The sequence below is a fragment of the Sorex fumeus genome, unplaced genomic scaffold (genome assembly GCF_029834395.1).
Source record: "Sorex fumeus unplaced genomic scaffold, SorFum_2.1 ptg000095l, whole genome shotgun sequence".
Lineage (NCBI taxonomy): Eukaryota > Metazoa > Chordata > Mammalia > Eulipotyphla > Soricidae > Sorex > Sorex fumeus.
In genome coordinates this window covers 14,926,779-14,941,449 of record NW_026606152.1, presented here as the reverse complement: position 1 = coordinate 14,941,449, position 14,671 = coordinate 14,926,779, and the positions used below count along the sequence as shown (strand labels likewise).

The window sequence follows — 14,671 nt, the reverse complement described above, 5'->3', positions numbered from 1 at the left end:
TACATACAAGTGGTACTACATGGAAAGTATCAGGCTAAGCGAAATGAGTCAGAAAGAGAGAGATAGACATAGAAAGATTGCATTCATTTGGGGAACATAAAGTAACGAAATAGGAGACTAACACCCAAGAAGAGCCGAGATAAGTACCAGGAGGTTTGCTTCATGGCTTGGAGGCCAGCCACACTTGCTAGGGGTAAAGGGAGCTCGGATAGAGAAGGGAGCACCAAATAAAGGGTGTTGGGAGGATCCTCTCAGGATGGGAGAAGCATGCTGAAAGTAGAATATAGACCAAACATGATTGCCACTCAATGCCTCTCTTGCAAACCACAACACCCAAAAGGAGAGAGAACAAAAGGGAATGCCCTGCCACAGAGGCAGGGTGGGATGGGAGGGATACTGGGACCCATGGTGATGGAAAATGGGCACTGGTGGAGGGATGGGCATTTGATCATCGTATAATGGAAACCCAAGCACAAAAATTTGTAAGTCTACAACTGTACCTCATGGTGTTTCACTAATAAAATTTTTTTAAAAATAGAGGAAAAAAATAAAAATAAATGTAAGAGTACTGCTTTTTATTCAGCCATTGGTTAAGCGGATTGAATTTGGCATGAACTCCACAGAAGAGGTACTCTTGAAAAATCTCACAGCCATAAAAAATAGAGGCTGTGAAAATGTACCAAGATAAAGGTACCTAAAAATGTAATGATAACTGAATGTAGTACCTGACACCAGACATTTCTGTAAGAAAGAGAGAAAAATGCTACAAAATCATTCTATAAAATTGAAGAAGAGATGATGATTAAATAATTATTTAAATGTACATTTATGAAATTGATAATAAATATACTTTCACATATTTTGGGATGGGCTGGAATGATAGCACAGTGGGTAGGGCTTTTGTCTTGCATGTGGTCGGGTTGGGCGACCTGAGTTTGATTCCTCCGCCCCTCTCGGAGAGCCCAGCAAGCTACCGAGAGTATCTCGCCCGCGCAGCAAAGCCTGGCAAGCTACCCGTGCCATATTCGATATGCCAAACACAGTAACAAGTCTCACAATGTTACTGGGCCCGCTCGAGCAAATCGATGAACAACGGGAGGACAGTGACAGTGAGAGATATTTTGGGATGAAGGAGTAGGATATATGTAACGCCACTGATTCAGAAAAAAAAAACCTTATAAATACATGAAGAGAGAAAAGTGGGGGAGGGGGAAGAGAAAATGCACAGAAGCAAACAAATGACTTAGGTTTTCCTTTAAAAAATTATATTTTTAATTTGAAAATGTTTTATTATATAAAAGTTTATAATACCAATATTATATTGTAATGTTGCTATACCATGCTTTGGTGGACCAATGTCCCTTCTCTCCCATTCCCTTTAGCACACTCAAATGACAACTCTACTGACTGTATCTCAGGGTTGTTTCCATTGGGAATTGTCGAATTCCAGACTCTACATATAGCAAGCTCATCTGGTATCTTTTTCTTTCTGACTCACTTCACTTAGCATAACTTCTGCTAATTCCATCCAAGTTGCAGTAAAATGCATGATTTCATCTTTTCCCACCACAATTTCTTTGTCAGCTCATCTATTGTTGGGCACTTGGTTGTTTCCAGATCTTGGCTATTGTGAATAGTGCAACAATGAGTATAGGTGTGCATACACCCTTTCAGATTCATGTTTTTGTATTCTTCGGGTTGATACCTCATAGTGAAATTGCAGGCTTGTGTGAAAGCTCTGTTCTTTTTAAAAAAGTCTTTAAACCATTTTTCCAAAGATGATAAACCAAGCAGTAGTCCCACCTGCAATGAACGAATGAGAATTCCTTTTTTTGCCAGCACTTAATGTTTTCTTTTTGCTACAGCCCATTCTCACTGGTGTGAGGTAATGTCTCATTGTCATTTTGATTCACATTTCTGTAACGATCAGTGATGGTGAACATTTTTTCATATGTCTGTTGGCCATCTTTATTCTGTTTTGGAGGGACTGTCCATCTCCTCTCCCTATTTTTATGGGGTGGTTGTTGGGTTTTGTTGTTGATCTTTGAGAAAGCTTTGTATATCTTGGTTATTAACTTTTAGTCTGGTGTGTGATATGTGAATATTTCCCCCATATTAGTAGAGTGTCTTTTAATTTTAGGTCTCATTTTTTCACAGTGCACAAGCTTTTTAGTTTGATGTTGTCCCTTTCTTTTATCTACTTTTGTTTTTTTGTCATATATTTGCATTTTGTTGTGAATTTGAAATTATTTCCAAATAACAAGTTTTCTTTTTCCTTTTTCATTAAGTTCATTTTAGAGAACTAGACTGACTTGAAAGTAAGAGATAATTTAAAATCCATCTAAGTGGGACTCAGGAGAAAGTTTGAGTTAGAGGCCCTTAATTTGATCCCTAGTACTGCACCCCTTCCTCACTTACCACCTGCTGGGCGTACCCCTAGACTGCCCCCTACAATAAACTCAGCTGGGTTTGGCCCTTACTTTTACAAATCCATCTAAGCAAATTGTTTTTAAAACATCTATGATACTGAGTTTTCAAGTTAACTGTTCATAATGTTAATTTTCATCCTTAAAAGGTAAAGACCGTCAACTTTGTTAGACAAACTATGTTTTTTTAAAATGTAAGTTAATATATTAAAGCCAACATTCCATCAGTTGTCATTTACTCATTAAAAAAAGGGAAATGGGGAAAAGCACTGAAATTAGATGATCTTCTGTTCTCCACAATACCCATATTTACCACTCCTTTGCTGGTGACTGCATTCCAGTTTCCAAGTAAAATCTGAGATTCTAAATAATGACTTCAGTTCTATTCCATTGACAAAGAGGAGTATGCAGAAACCCAGCCTGGTGGGTGGAAGGGGGTGGAAGAAATTAACTCTATACTGTATTGAAGATTTTTTTTTTAAGCCAGAAACTTCTGCCCTAATTGATTCTCTACATTGACTCTTACTAGATTCGTCATTTTATAGACCATTAAGGTTTAAGGTTTGAGGAAAGTATTCTAACTATATTCTTACTGAGAATTTATGTCCTTAAGTAAAAGTGCCTCCCCACCCCCAGCCCCAAACCCCCTTTAAAATGCAATTCAGGAATAATTTGCACCCCCTTGTGGTCAAACATAAAATTCTTCATTTTCAAAACACTTTTTCCAACGGCTTTTTATTTTGTTCAGGCACAGTAGCCATGTTGATATGCTTTTTCCTATTTTAGTCAATCAAGAAGCATTAACAGTTTCTGGTTTATTAGTGTTTAAATAAAAGAGGACTTCTAGAAGTGACCTCCGCATAAATTTTAGTCTATGCAAAATGGAGATCAGTTTAGCAGCCATGTCATGGAGTGGGGTGGAAATGATATGCATGCTCAGCACTGTGACACAAAGTAGGTAGTCAATTAACATCATCAACAGCATCATGTTAGGCCTCTCTTCAAAGGCATAACTGAAAGGGGGAGTAGATTAAAAGAACATGCCAATTCAAAGTTTAAAACAATCCTACCAATAAATTCCCCAGATATTCCACTTCTGGTCTATTCCCCACTTTCAGTACATTATATTTTTAAAGGACAAAGAATATGTAATTATCTCTGAATGACATATTTTAATGTTTTTAGTTTATATACTTTAGACATTTAGAACAATTTTTTAGAATAATTTTTTAAACAACTATTTTTAACTTTAATAATTTTTAAATCAAGGGGCTGGAGCGATAGCACAGTGGGTAGGGCGTTTGCCTTGCACGGGTTCGAATCCCAGCATCCCACATGGTCCCCCGAGCACCGCCAGGAGTAATTCCTGAGTGCATGAGCCAGGAGTGTACCCTATGCATCGCCGGGTGTGACCCAAAACCAAAAGAAAAACAAAAAAAAAATTTTTAAATCAATAAAACATTTCAGTTCCATTTTCATGTTGCTCTTACAAAATGGAGAAATAAATTGACATCTTTATTCATCTGACATATCATTACTCTTATTTGGCAAAAGTAATTTATCATTTTCAGGGACTCTTAGACACAAATCCTGACTTAATAACTGTATGATCTTTGAACATCTCCTAAGACTTAGTGTTAATGACTGACTTACTATTCCTCGTCAAGCACCGTCCAACGCCCTTAATGTATTAAATCATCTACATTCTTATAACAACACAGTGAAACTAGTATTACTCCTTTTACAAAAAGATAAAGCACAGAAAATAACTTGTAAGGCCACAGCTATTAAGTAGCAGGGCTGAAATCCAAAGCCAGGTTTGTACAACTGTCCCCTGACTTAAAACCAATATATAACGTATCATAAAGATATAGTACTCTGCCTTGTTACTTCCCTTTTTTAATTTCAATTTTCTTTTGGTGTTAAGTCCAGGGCCTCAGATATACAAAGCATGACCTCTCTCTACTGAGAACCCAAATCCTTGCCCTGTTGCATTTTGATGATCTCAAATTATTAGCCTCCATTTCTTTTCCAATTGCATCTCACTAGCCCTCTTTCATTTCCATTTCGTATTTTAGGCACTTTCCTGACCATTGTCTTATTTAATCCTCACAGTGATTTATGTTGACTTACTCAAACCCTGTGGTTCATAACACTTTTCTGCAACCAAAAAATGGTTGTCTTATGTCTTAAACTGTTTTAAGTTTTAGAAATTTCATTACAGCATGAGCTCAAGAAAATAGTAACAGATCCAAAAAGTCAAATGTAAACCTTTAGAACTAATGGGGGGGGGGGGGGAGGGAGGAGCTGTCTTTTAGCTTTTTCTTTTTTTGCCCTCCCTCCCTAACGAGCTTGACTAACTTTCCCAAGCAAGTGAATTATTTAGTTTTAAAAGAGGTTTAAAGTAGTGGCGACTTTATCATCAATTGTGCGATCACAGCGCCGAGTTTTCCAATGTGGGCACAGATTTACATTTGCCCGCATCTTGTGCTCCTGCGTACTAGATCTGGGGCAGTTTCTTCCTCTGAGTGTCGGTGTCGTCCGGTGTGACCCGAGGGTGAGACTTCCTCTCCCGGGCTGTTGTGAGCAACAGACACGACTAACCGTGCAGCGCTTACCCAGAAGAGGCAAAAACGCTGATTCCCCCGCTGCTACTACGACTACTCCAGCTTCAGTGCAGGGTACAAAGGAAACTGGCTTTGCCAGATCCACTTACCACGTCCTTTAGCTTTCTTATTTTATTTATTTATTTATTTTCAAATCGCCCCGAGAGGCCGCACAAGATTGCCTATTCACGTTCGCGAACTCGATTCGATGAAGCGCGACGTTTAGGAACGGGAGGAAGGACTCCAGCAAACTCGAGCGCGCAAGAACTTCCAGGAAGGCTGGAAGGGCGCGCGCACCGGCGCGCACGCAAGGGCCGAGCCGGCGGGAGGGGAGACCCGGCGCCACGCACGCGGTGAGCGGGGTCCCGCTCGCACGGGCCGAGCTGGAGGGACCACGCCTCCCGCGAGGGGGAACGGCCGGGCACCCGGACTCTGACAGATGCGGGCTCAGGCCAGCGCTTGCTGCTTCGTGCGGTCTCGAGAAAAATCAGTCTGAGTCTCGAGGTTTCCTGCTCTGCAGACCGAGAACCGCAGCTGCAGTTCTCTCGAGTGAGAGCGCGCCCATAAAGCAAGCGCTCTGCTCCCAGGGTTGTTCAATCCGCGGGTTCTCGGCACTGTTAAGAAAACTTTTGACACCGCAGTAAGGCATTGATTGCCCTTTTGGCGTCAGCTGGACCCCCGATTTCTTTTCCTCCACCACGAGGGCCAATTCCTAGAGCATGACCCCCTAGGATCTGCGGATTCTCAGGCCCACAAAGTCCCCAAGGTTCCTTCACTTGACTCGGGGGCGCGGGGTGGGCTGTACGCACGCGCAGGGAAGTACCGGGAGAGCGGCGCGCGCCCTCGCTTCTGCGCCTGTGCAGAGCGCGGGTTTTCGAGGGGGCGGGGTGGGGTGGGGCGCGTGTGCGCATGTGCACGAGTGTCTGGAAAGCGGGCGGGGTGCGGGGTGGCGGGGCCGGCGGCGATATTGACAGCTGTGGAGGCAGCCCGCGTTCCCGGCATGCTCCTGGCGGCGGGGTTGGCTCTAACGAATTTGAATGAGGAGCCTCCGAGCTTTCGGCGCCATTTTCGAGTGATGCCCGAGCTCATTAATCTAGCCGGAGGGGCGGCGTGACCTGTCCGAGAGCCTAGCGTCCGGAGGAGTCCGCCGGCCAAAAAAAAATCGCCAAAAAATCGCTAAAAATGCCTTTGACCCCAGAGAGGCCGCGGAGCTCTGCCGGGGGCTGGGCGCCGTTGGTAAGAGCGCGGAGAAGTAGCTGAGCGGGACTCGGGAGGTGGCAGTGGTGGGACCGGCCGGCGGGCGGTGTGTTGGGGCGGGGGGGGGGGGGGAAAGCGGGGTGCGGGCGAGTGAGCGGTAGGTCCGCCTTTCTTTCGGTGCCCCCCGAAGTCCGCGAAGGTAGGGCCGGGAGGTGCCCGGGGGTGGGGGGCGGCCCGCGAGTGGGCGGCGGCGGGTGGAATGTGGCGGGAGCGCCGCGAGCCGCGGAGGGGGAGGGGAGCTGCAGTTTGAGCGGGACGCGCGCTGGCTGTGGCGGAGCAGCCGCCGCCCAGCGGATCTGTCAGCGGGACCCCCCGCCCGGGGCCGGCGACGGGGCGCGGCCGAGCTCCCCCGCCGCCGCCGCCGCCGGCTTGACAGGAGCCGGGGCCGACGCGAGCGGTTCCGCGCTCGCCGTTGGGGACCCCCGGCCCGCAGGCGGCTGTCTCGGGATCCGAAACTTGGGGGGGGGGGGGCAACGGAAAAATCGACGAGGCGGGAAGCGCGAGACCCCCACCCCCACCCTCGAGGAAAGTGAGTTTCCCGGGGTTGCGTTCCCGCCCGGCGCTCCGCGGGGAAGCCGGAGCCGCGCCGAGCCCCGGGGCGCCCGGGAGGGTTGCGGGGACTTTCGCTTTTTTTTTTTTTTTTAAGTCCGCGCGGGCTTGGTCGGTGGCGCTCCCGCTGCCCTCCATCCTGAGCGGAGGAGGGGGGGAGAAAGGATTCCGGGGTGCGATGAAAAGAGGGTGCGATCTCCTGCTCCCCGAGTCGCACTTTGCTCACGAGACTTTTTTTTTTTTGCCCCCCTCTCCGGTCTTCCGAGACGTTGTCTCACTCAACGCAGAGGCAACTCTGGGAGCTAAGCGTTTTCCTCCCGGAAAGTCTCTGCCCGGCCGACTTAACGGAGTATTTGCGGTGCGCCCCGGTTCCTTGAGCGCTGCGCCCCGCGGGGGGCCGGGGATCGGGATGGAGGGGAGAGGGCTGTTGTTTGTCTTTCCCCCCGGGTGACTTTGGGGCGGGGGCGCCTAGTTGCTGCCACTTTCTTCCCCACTTTCGGAAAGGACGCGGAGCCGGCTAGCTTATCCGAGCTAATTCACGGCCTTTGCACGAATGTGCTCCGCCCGAGAGGTAATAAATAAGAGTTCTGAGTCCTGTTCGGCTCCGCGCACCCCCTGGATTTAACCCTTTGCCGGAGTGAGCCGGGGCGTGCGTGGGGCGCGACTGCGGGTGTGCTAGGGATGGTTCAACGCGCAGCTCGTCGAGGGTTAGCCGGGAGCCGCGGGGCGCGTTTGCTGGCGCGGCTGCACCCCCGCGCCGGGCCCGCCGCCCCGGAATTGCGCGGTTGGTTGGTGGACCGCGTCCCGGTTTTCTCCAACCACGGGGCCCGCCTGCACTCCGGCTCTCCCGGGGAGAGTGCGCGGCGCAAGGTGATGTTTTTCGAATTGTGGCTAACGGAGCTCCCGGGACACCGGACTGCGAACCCCTGATTGGCTGGAAGGAAGCGGGGTTGGGCGGGGGTGGGGGGTGGGGGGGTGCTTGAATCCTAGATAATAGTTCCCCACTTTGCGAAAAAAATCGTACTTTGGGAGCACCATGGGAATGGGTGTGAAATGTTAAAGCGGGGGTAAAAATTTTGCAAAGCTTTTGCACAGTATCAACGCATTGGGAACCTCGCACTAGTAAATAAAATCCACAGCTTTCCAGAGTCTTTTCCTATAAATGCGATGCTAACTACGAGGGAGATTTTGGTTTTAGATTTGGGGCATTGAGTAGTATTTGTTTTCACCTTCCATAAAGGACTTTCAGATGTCTCTGAAATGCTGTATTAAAAGTCAAACGGCGAGGGTGGGGGGAGGGTGTAGTTTTCGCAAAATTGTAATCCTCCTGACTGAAATTACGAGATTCGTGTTTTTCTGCTCCTGTTCCCTATTGGTTGAAAACGAATGTAGAATTTAGATTTTTTGTTTCCCCTCCTCCCTTTGGCAGAAATTTTTTTCTCTTCATGTATTTTTATTAGATGCAGATTACGGGAGAATTCCTTTTTCTTTGATGAAAAAACCCCTTAATTTTCTTAATGTTAAGAACGAGGTTTTCTACATTTTCCATGTAAGTTGGCTGTATTTCTAAAACGCTTTACATCTAATTTAAGATACAAAGATTTTATTAATTTAACCATTGCACTGGACTAAAACTATAGTTTACAGGAAATCTAAGTTGCTTAATTTAGACAATACAACAGGTAAGTATGCACAGGTGTGTATACGCGATTTTGTTCCTTTGATTACGAAGAAATTTATTCCACATAACTAGGTTTTATGTTGATTTTTGTTTACTGTTTGAGACAGTCGTCAACATATTTCTCTTAACAAACTTGTCATCCATTTAATTGCATCTTGATAAAAGTCAAGTGTGGTTTTCAAAGAAAAGCCAGTAAGTTGGTAAATTTTTTTTTAAATTTTATATAATAGAAATGAATAGTAGCTGAAATTTTGTTTTCTCACGTTATGTCAGATAAGCACTGTAGAAAATTTTCAAACGAAAACATTCTGTGATTCCTACATCTCTGTAGGACTATAAATCTAATTTATGTTAATAAGTGGAATAGTTTAGCTTGTAAATCATTCTATTAGCATTGCCTTCATACAGGCATTGCAATTACAGAGGCTCAGTTATCTTTTTTCCAAAAAAAATCTTTATTTTGAATTCTCATGAAAATTCCATAAAAGGCACCAATTATCCTTTATACAGTTTTTTTTTTTTTTACTGAAGTTGTAGGAGATTGTTTTCTACTTTAAATGCAATTTTACCTACAATACTTAAACTAGTCAGGTTTGTTTCTGTACTGTTCTGTTTCAGATTTCATATTAGTTTATGACTTAGAGAGTTTTGAGGAGGGTGAGTTAGAGGGAGCCTTTAAATTCCATCGTATTATAATATTTACCAATTCTTTTGTGCTTTGATTTATGAGTTTTTTGTTTGTTTTGAGGGTGATGAATGAAGAATGGTTTAATAAGCCATTTTTAAAAGAAATGAAGGATTACTTTTAAAATACTGCTCTTAAAGCTTTAGAGCTCCTAAGTAAATAAAGTCCACAACATACAAAATATTTTCATATATAAATGTGATGCTAAAGATGAGGGACAGTTTGGTTTTAGATTTGTGGACATGGAATAAGTATCAGATCGAACAATAATAATAAATATATTATTATTACCCATGTCTGTTAAACTGATAGTTCTGTTTTATTTCCTTTTGTAAGAGTTACAAAAGTCTTGTATTACCACAGGAAAACAATTTTGGGGTAAGGTGCTACTACAGTAACTTGTCTCCTTTAAAGCTGGACTCACATAATTTCAGGGTGCAGAAAACCAGAGAAGACCAGGTATTAGCCTCATTTGTTTACACTCTGGATGGAGGGTGTAGTTGGGGATCAAACCCAGGGCCTCAGACATTCCGAGTGAACTAGCCCCTGCCCTTCACACTTTTTTTAAATACAAGTAAAAGTGTATTTTTAGATAGTTTTACTGCTAACTTTTCAATGTTGTATATTTACAAATTGTAGCCTTACTTTTTATGTGTAACACTGCAGTTTCTCCTAATTTGACTAATACCAGTTTCAGTATTTATCAAGAACTAGAGCTAAGGATGAAATTTTTTTTAAAGACTTTGTAATCTGGATCCCTTGTATTCATTATGCTTTGTGTAGCATTTTTGTTTTTTGTTTTGTGGCCATATATATTTTTATTTCTGCTTATTGGTATGTAGTAATTCCCCAGAATGTCACAAAGTAATTCAATCCAGAAGTACTAATTTATTATTTGGTTTACCAAATTAACTGGTAATAAAATTAGCAAAAAAATGTTTTAAATGCCCAATGACTATATTAAATATTTCTTGTACATGGTACATATACTTTCTCCAATTAAAAAACTCAATTGATGATAAATTTAGTTTGAAATCCTACTCTATAAAAAAATTCATCTCATTTTTAAATATTGCTCACCTAAAATTAACTCTTGTTTATTAATGAAGACCCACATTAGTTTAGTTTATTTTAACCATTTTAATTTTTTTTAGAAATAACAGATTATTGGTTTGATTATAACTAGAAAATACATTTTAGATGGGATTGCTATATAAAAGTTAGTAAAAGTGCAGTTTTTAAAAAATAAAATTATTCAACAGACCGAGAAACACTTTTTACCAACCAACTAATTTCGATGTATAATTAGAACTCAGATTATGACTTTCTGAAATTTGGTTACCCTAAATCTCTTAATACTACAGGAAATCAATAATAAACTACTAGTTTCTTATAAATAAGTGATGAAGATGTAATTTTTTTTCACATACTTACGAACGACATTAGAACTTTAATAATCATCTTAATATAATGAAAGTAACAGGTCAGTTTTAGAATCTCATTATGAATATGTATGTGTTTGATTAGTTGTATATGCAAGTGACTTAGAGCTTTCCTATAAGTATAGTTCTCAGTGAGGAAATTATTTTCTTTCACTATTTCTTTTATCCCCTTTTTCTCACCTGATTGAGAGAAGCTTTAAAGGCTCTTTTAGAAAGGCAAACTTGGATATTACAGTTGATATTAATGTTTTTTATTCTCTTTTTCTTATGATATTTGAAAGATTTAATGTACTTTTGTTTACTTATTTTTTCTCTAGAGAATGTACTGCAAAGACCTGACATAAGTTTCAAGTATAATTACAAATAATAAGCTATATCTTATAATAAATAAGTTTTTTTTATATCATCATATACATTGTGTACTTTATTTTCTAGTATGTTTTGTTTCCCTACTACTTAAAAACACTTCTCTTGGAGTGCTTACTGGCTTCTAATATATTCTCTGATTTTAAAAATACCTTCACTTTCAGTGTGCTCAAATATAAATGTACATAAAGCTGAGGAAGCTTTATATGTTCTTGAGAAAGACTGGATAAGATCTTAATCTATTTAAGGGCATGATATTTGGATTTGTTTGTGAAATAGATTTCGTGGGGTTTGTCATTAAACAATCAAATATTTGACAGCAGAGAAATAAAGTGTTTGACTTTTCTTCTAAACTTTTAAAGTGGAAAACTCAGCATTGTAGTGTGCATTGAGTTTATATTACAAACATTTGATAATTTGATAACAATATTTTTATATAGTTTATGGGATGAAAGTTTCAGGAGAAACATGGAGGTGTTTACATACATACTTATATGCATTTGGCTACATCACCTCTCCTTGGAAACATTGAAAAAATGTAAAGCCATCTGTTAATTGCCAATATTTGCTTCAAAAGTAAATTCTAAACTTTGTTAAATTGGAGCTGTACTATCTTAAAATATTTAGGAAATGGCAGTGTTATTATTCACTTAAGCGTACCAAAGACTAAAGTTGAAAATTATAACCATCTCTGGCATTAAAGCATTTGATTTATTGGGGAGGGGGAATTATTAAAAATTTCCCTCTATCTCTTGAGTAGTTTTTTATACCGTGAGTTTTGAATTTTTGAAATAAAAATTATGATTCTGGTCATTTTCTTAGGAAGTTAAACTTTACTGGTCCTCAAATAGCTCTTTCTCCCGTTCTCTTGCTCCTCTAATTCTCACTCTCACCTCTTCTTCTCACCCCCATTGCTTTGAAATGAATGCCCTAAAGAGAAATGAAAGCAGAAACATACTAATCTGATTTGTTTGAAGAGGCCTCGGATGATAAAGCATATCACAGGTGTTTCTAATCAAGTTATTTCTATTTAAAAAAACATTTTTAAGTTAGGACTTTGAACATAGGCAAGATTGGGGTCATTTTAAAGACCTGACCTCTGTGTCAGGGATCAGCTATGGAACTGCAGGAGGCGGAAATCTGTTGAGTATCTTCATGCTATATAATACATGACATTTTTATTGCAGGTTTTGACCTTTAGGAGAGAACCAGTCTGGAGAACAACCTAACTTCTTTGATTGAACACTCACATAATGCTTTGGAACATTATAGGAGATTAAGGTATACTAATGAATTTTTAAAGCATGTATTTTTGCAGTATAATTGATCTAGACAATAAAGATAACAGCTTGTGAATTAGATCAATAAAGTATTAATAGAAATACAAAATAACCAAAGTTGAGCTATCTTTTTAAAACTTTACTATTTCATTCAGTTGATTCTCATCATCTTGTATTAGGTCCAGTTCTTTATTTTGAAACAAAGTTTATATAGTGATTTTTCTTCTTAAGGGTGTTAGCAGTGTGATATGCAAATTAATGTGGATTTTTTTTCCCCCCTGTATAAAGTAGGTGCTTTAAAGCAAGTAGATTTTGGTGGTTCACTGTTTAACAAGGTCTAGTGGTAGGCAGAGTCTGCAAAATTGTATGAAATTAATGAGAATTTAAAGTGTTCCAGACCCATCCTGTCCAAAAGTGGCAATGTAGTTTAAACTGTATCTTATTCAGTATGCTGAGTAAAATATATAACATTTTTTGGCAAAAGTTACAAATACATTAAAAATTCTAGTGACTTTAAACTCTAAAGTACTTCATCAAAGAACCATATTTATCACTTTTATTTACTTTGATTTTTATAGTTTTAGTTGAAAAAGTCAGATATTGATCCAATAATTTTTCAGTGGCACTTGAGTAATACTTTTTTTAATTTGTAATTAAATTACTTATAATTAACCAGATTATTGATTAAATTTTATCATGAATTTGTCACATGGTTAATGTGTAAATATAATAGTGTATTAATGCAATGTTAATGTTTTTAAAGCTAATTACTAAAATGAGGCTTACCGAAATATGGTACATTTTCAAAAAAAGTTTTATCCACTAAGTGTTTCCACCTAAAAATATTTATATTAGGTACCGAAGATGAAATCAGAAAAGGATAAATTAGTCTGTGAGCAGAACCATTTTTATCTTTAATAATTTTAAAGGGGTTTTAAAACGTTTGAACACTGCAATAAAATTAAATTTAAAAGTTAAAAACTATTAGACATTGAAATATATATCAAAGTACTAAAAAAAATTGTACTCTGTATTAGGGATCAGAAAAATCTGGAATATGTGAATTCCTTAATATTTGAGATTAAGTAAAATACTAAAACTTAATAGAAATAATTCAGGTTGAAGTTCATTTATTAGTGTCATAACACTAAGATCTGAGATATTTACAAGCTATAAAATGCATGATTTTTATTTGAGAATGTTGTTAAAAATTAAGTTTTAATAGAATGAAAATATTCTATTAAATTATCTCCCTCTAACTTAATTAATGTTTTTTTAGGATAGATACTATTAAGAATAAAAGTGGAAAATGAGATTTCTGAGTATCTAAAAAAGAATTCAGGTTCCATTTATCACTTTCAATACAGGTATTTGTAAATACAGTCTTAATGAATTAAATAGATGTGAGACACCTTTTAATTTATATTATAAATTCAGAAATCCAGAGTTGCTCCTGAATTACAGAGGTTATGATTTATGATTTGTTCAGATATAAATATCTAACTTAAAATTTCCCCCTCTGTAACTACAAACTGACTAATAAACCTTCTAATGTTTAGTTTACTGCATAACATCTAAAAGAATCCAGACAAATACTGTTTTTATTAATAATTTCAGTTTTCTTTGGTAAGTTCTTGCAGGATAAGAAGCTTTAATTACTATGTGTTATTTTAGGTGATAAGTTCATAAGAGCTTGTACAGTTATGTGTAATAACTATTCTTTATCCCTTAAGAAAATTTTGTGAGGATTTTGATTGTTTTAGATTTGCAAACCTGATTCTCTATAATCCTTAATATGAGTTCATTATGATAAGAGTATAGGGGAAAGGATTTATTACGTTAACATTTTTCAGTGATTTTAAAATTTGGTTTTGGTTAAATGTATTTTCAGGACTTAAATACCATTTATTTTCAGGAAAAAATTCTTAGTTGCTCCTAAAATATAGTTGTACTATCACGGTTCCTGTTTTGTTAAAATAGCTCTCTCTCCCTAGGAGGAAAATAAGTGAATAAACTAGAGATAATTTAACATAACTATGTATGGAGAAAGTTTAAATTATTTATCATTGATATGTTATGCTAGTTTATAAGAACAACTTATTTTAATAAAATTTGTCAATGATAACAATTATCTTTAACAGAAATGTGATGTATTGCTGAAGATTCATTAAAGAATAGATCCCTAGGTTATTTGGAGCTTTTTATGTGTGTATATTTCATGTGCTTTCTCTTGACTAGCAAATTTATCCATTAATCCATTCCTATTAAAGACAATGCATCAGAATTATATTTTCTGGTAGATATTTTCAAAACTGTATTTTAAGAATTTAACTTTCAATAGAATTTGAGTTGTTTTATATTAAAATGAGGATTAAAAAT

The 14,671-nt window shown here is 39.1% G+C and overlaps 1 long non-coding RNA gene across 2 annotated transcripts in view; it reads left to right on the top strand.

Annotated features, from left to right (window-relative positions):
* LOC130040792 (uncharacterized) overlaps window positions 1-14,671 on the top strand; it is an 85,437-nt gene that overhangs the window by 34,729 nt on the left and 36,037 nt on the right. For both annotated transcript variants that reach the window (XR_008795024.1, XR_008795025.1), the window contains exon 2: window positions 12,200-12,293. This is a non-coding gene — a long non-coding RNA (uncharacterized LOC130040792). The remainder of the gene's footprint in view (window positions 1-12,199; window positions 12,294-14,671) is intronic.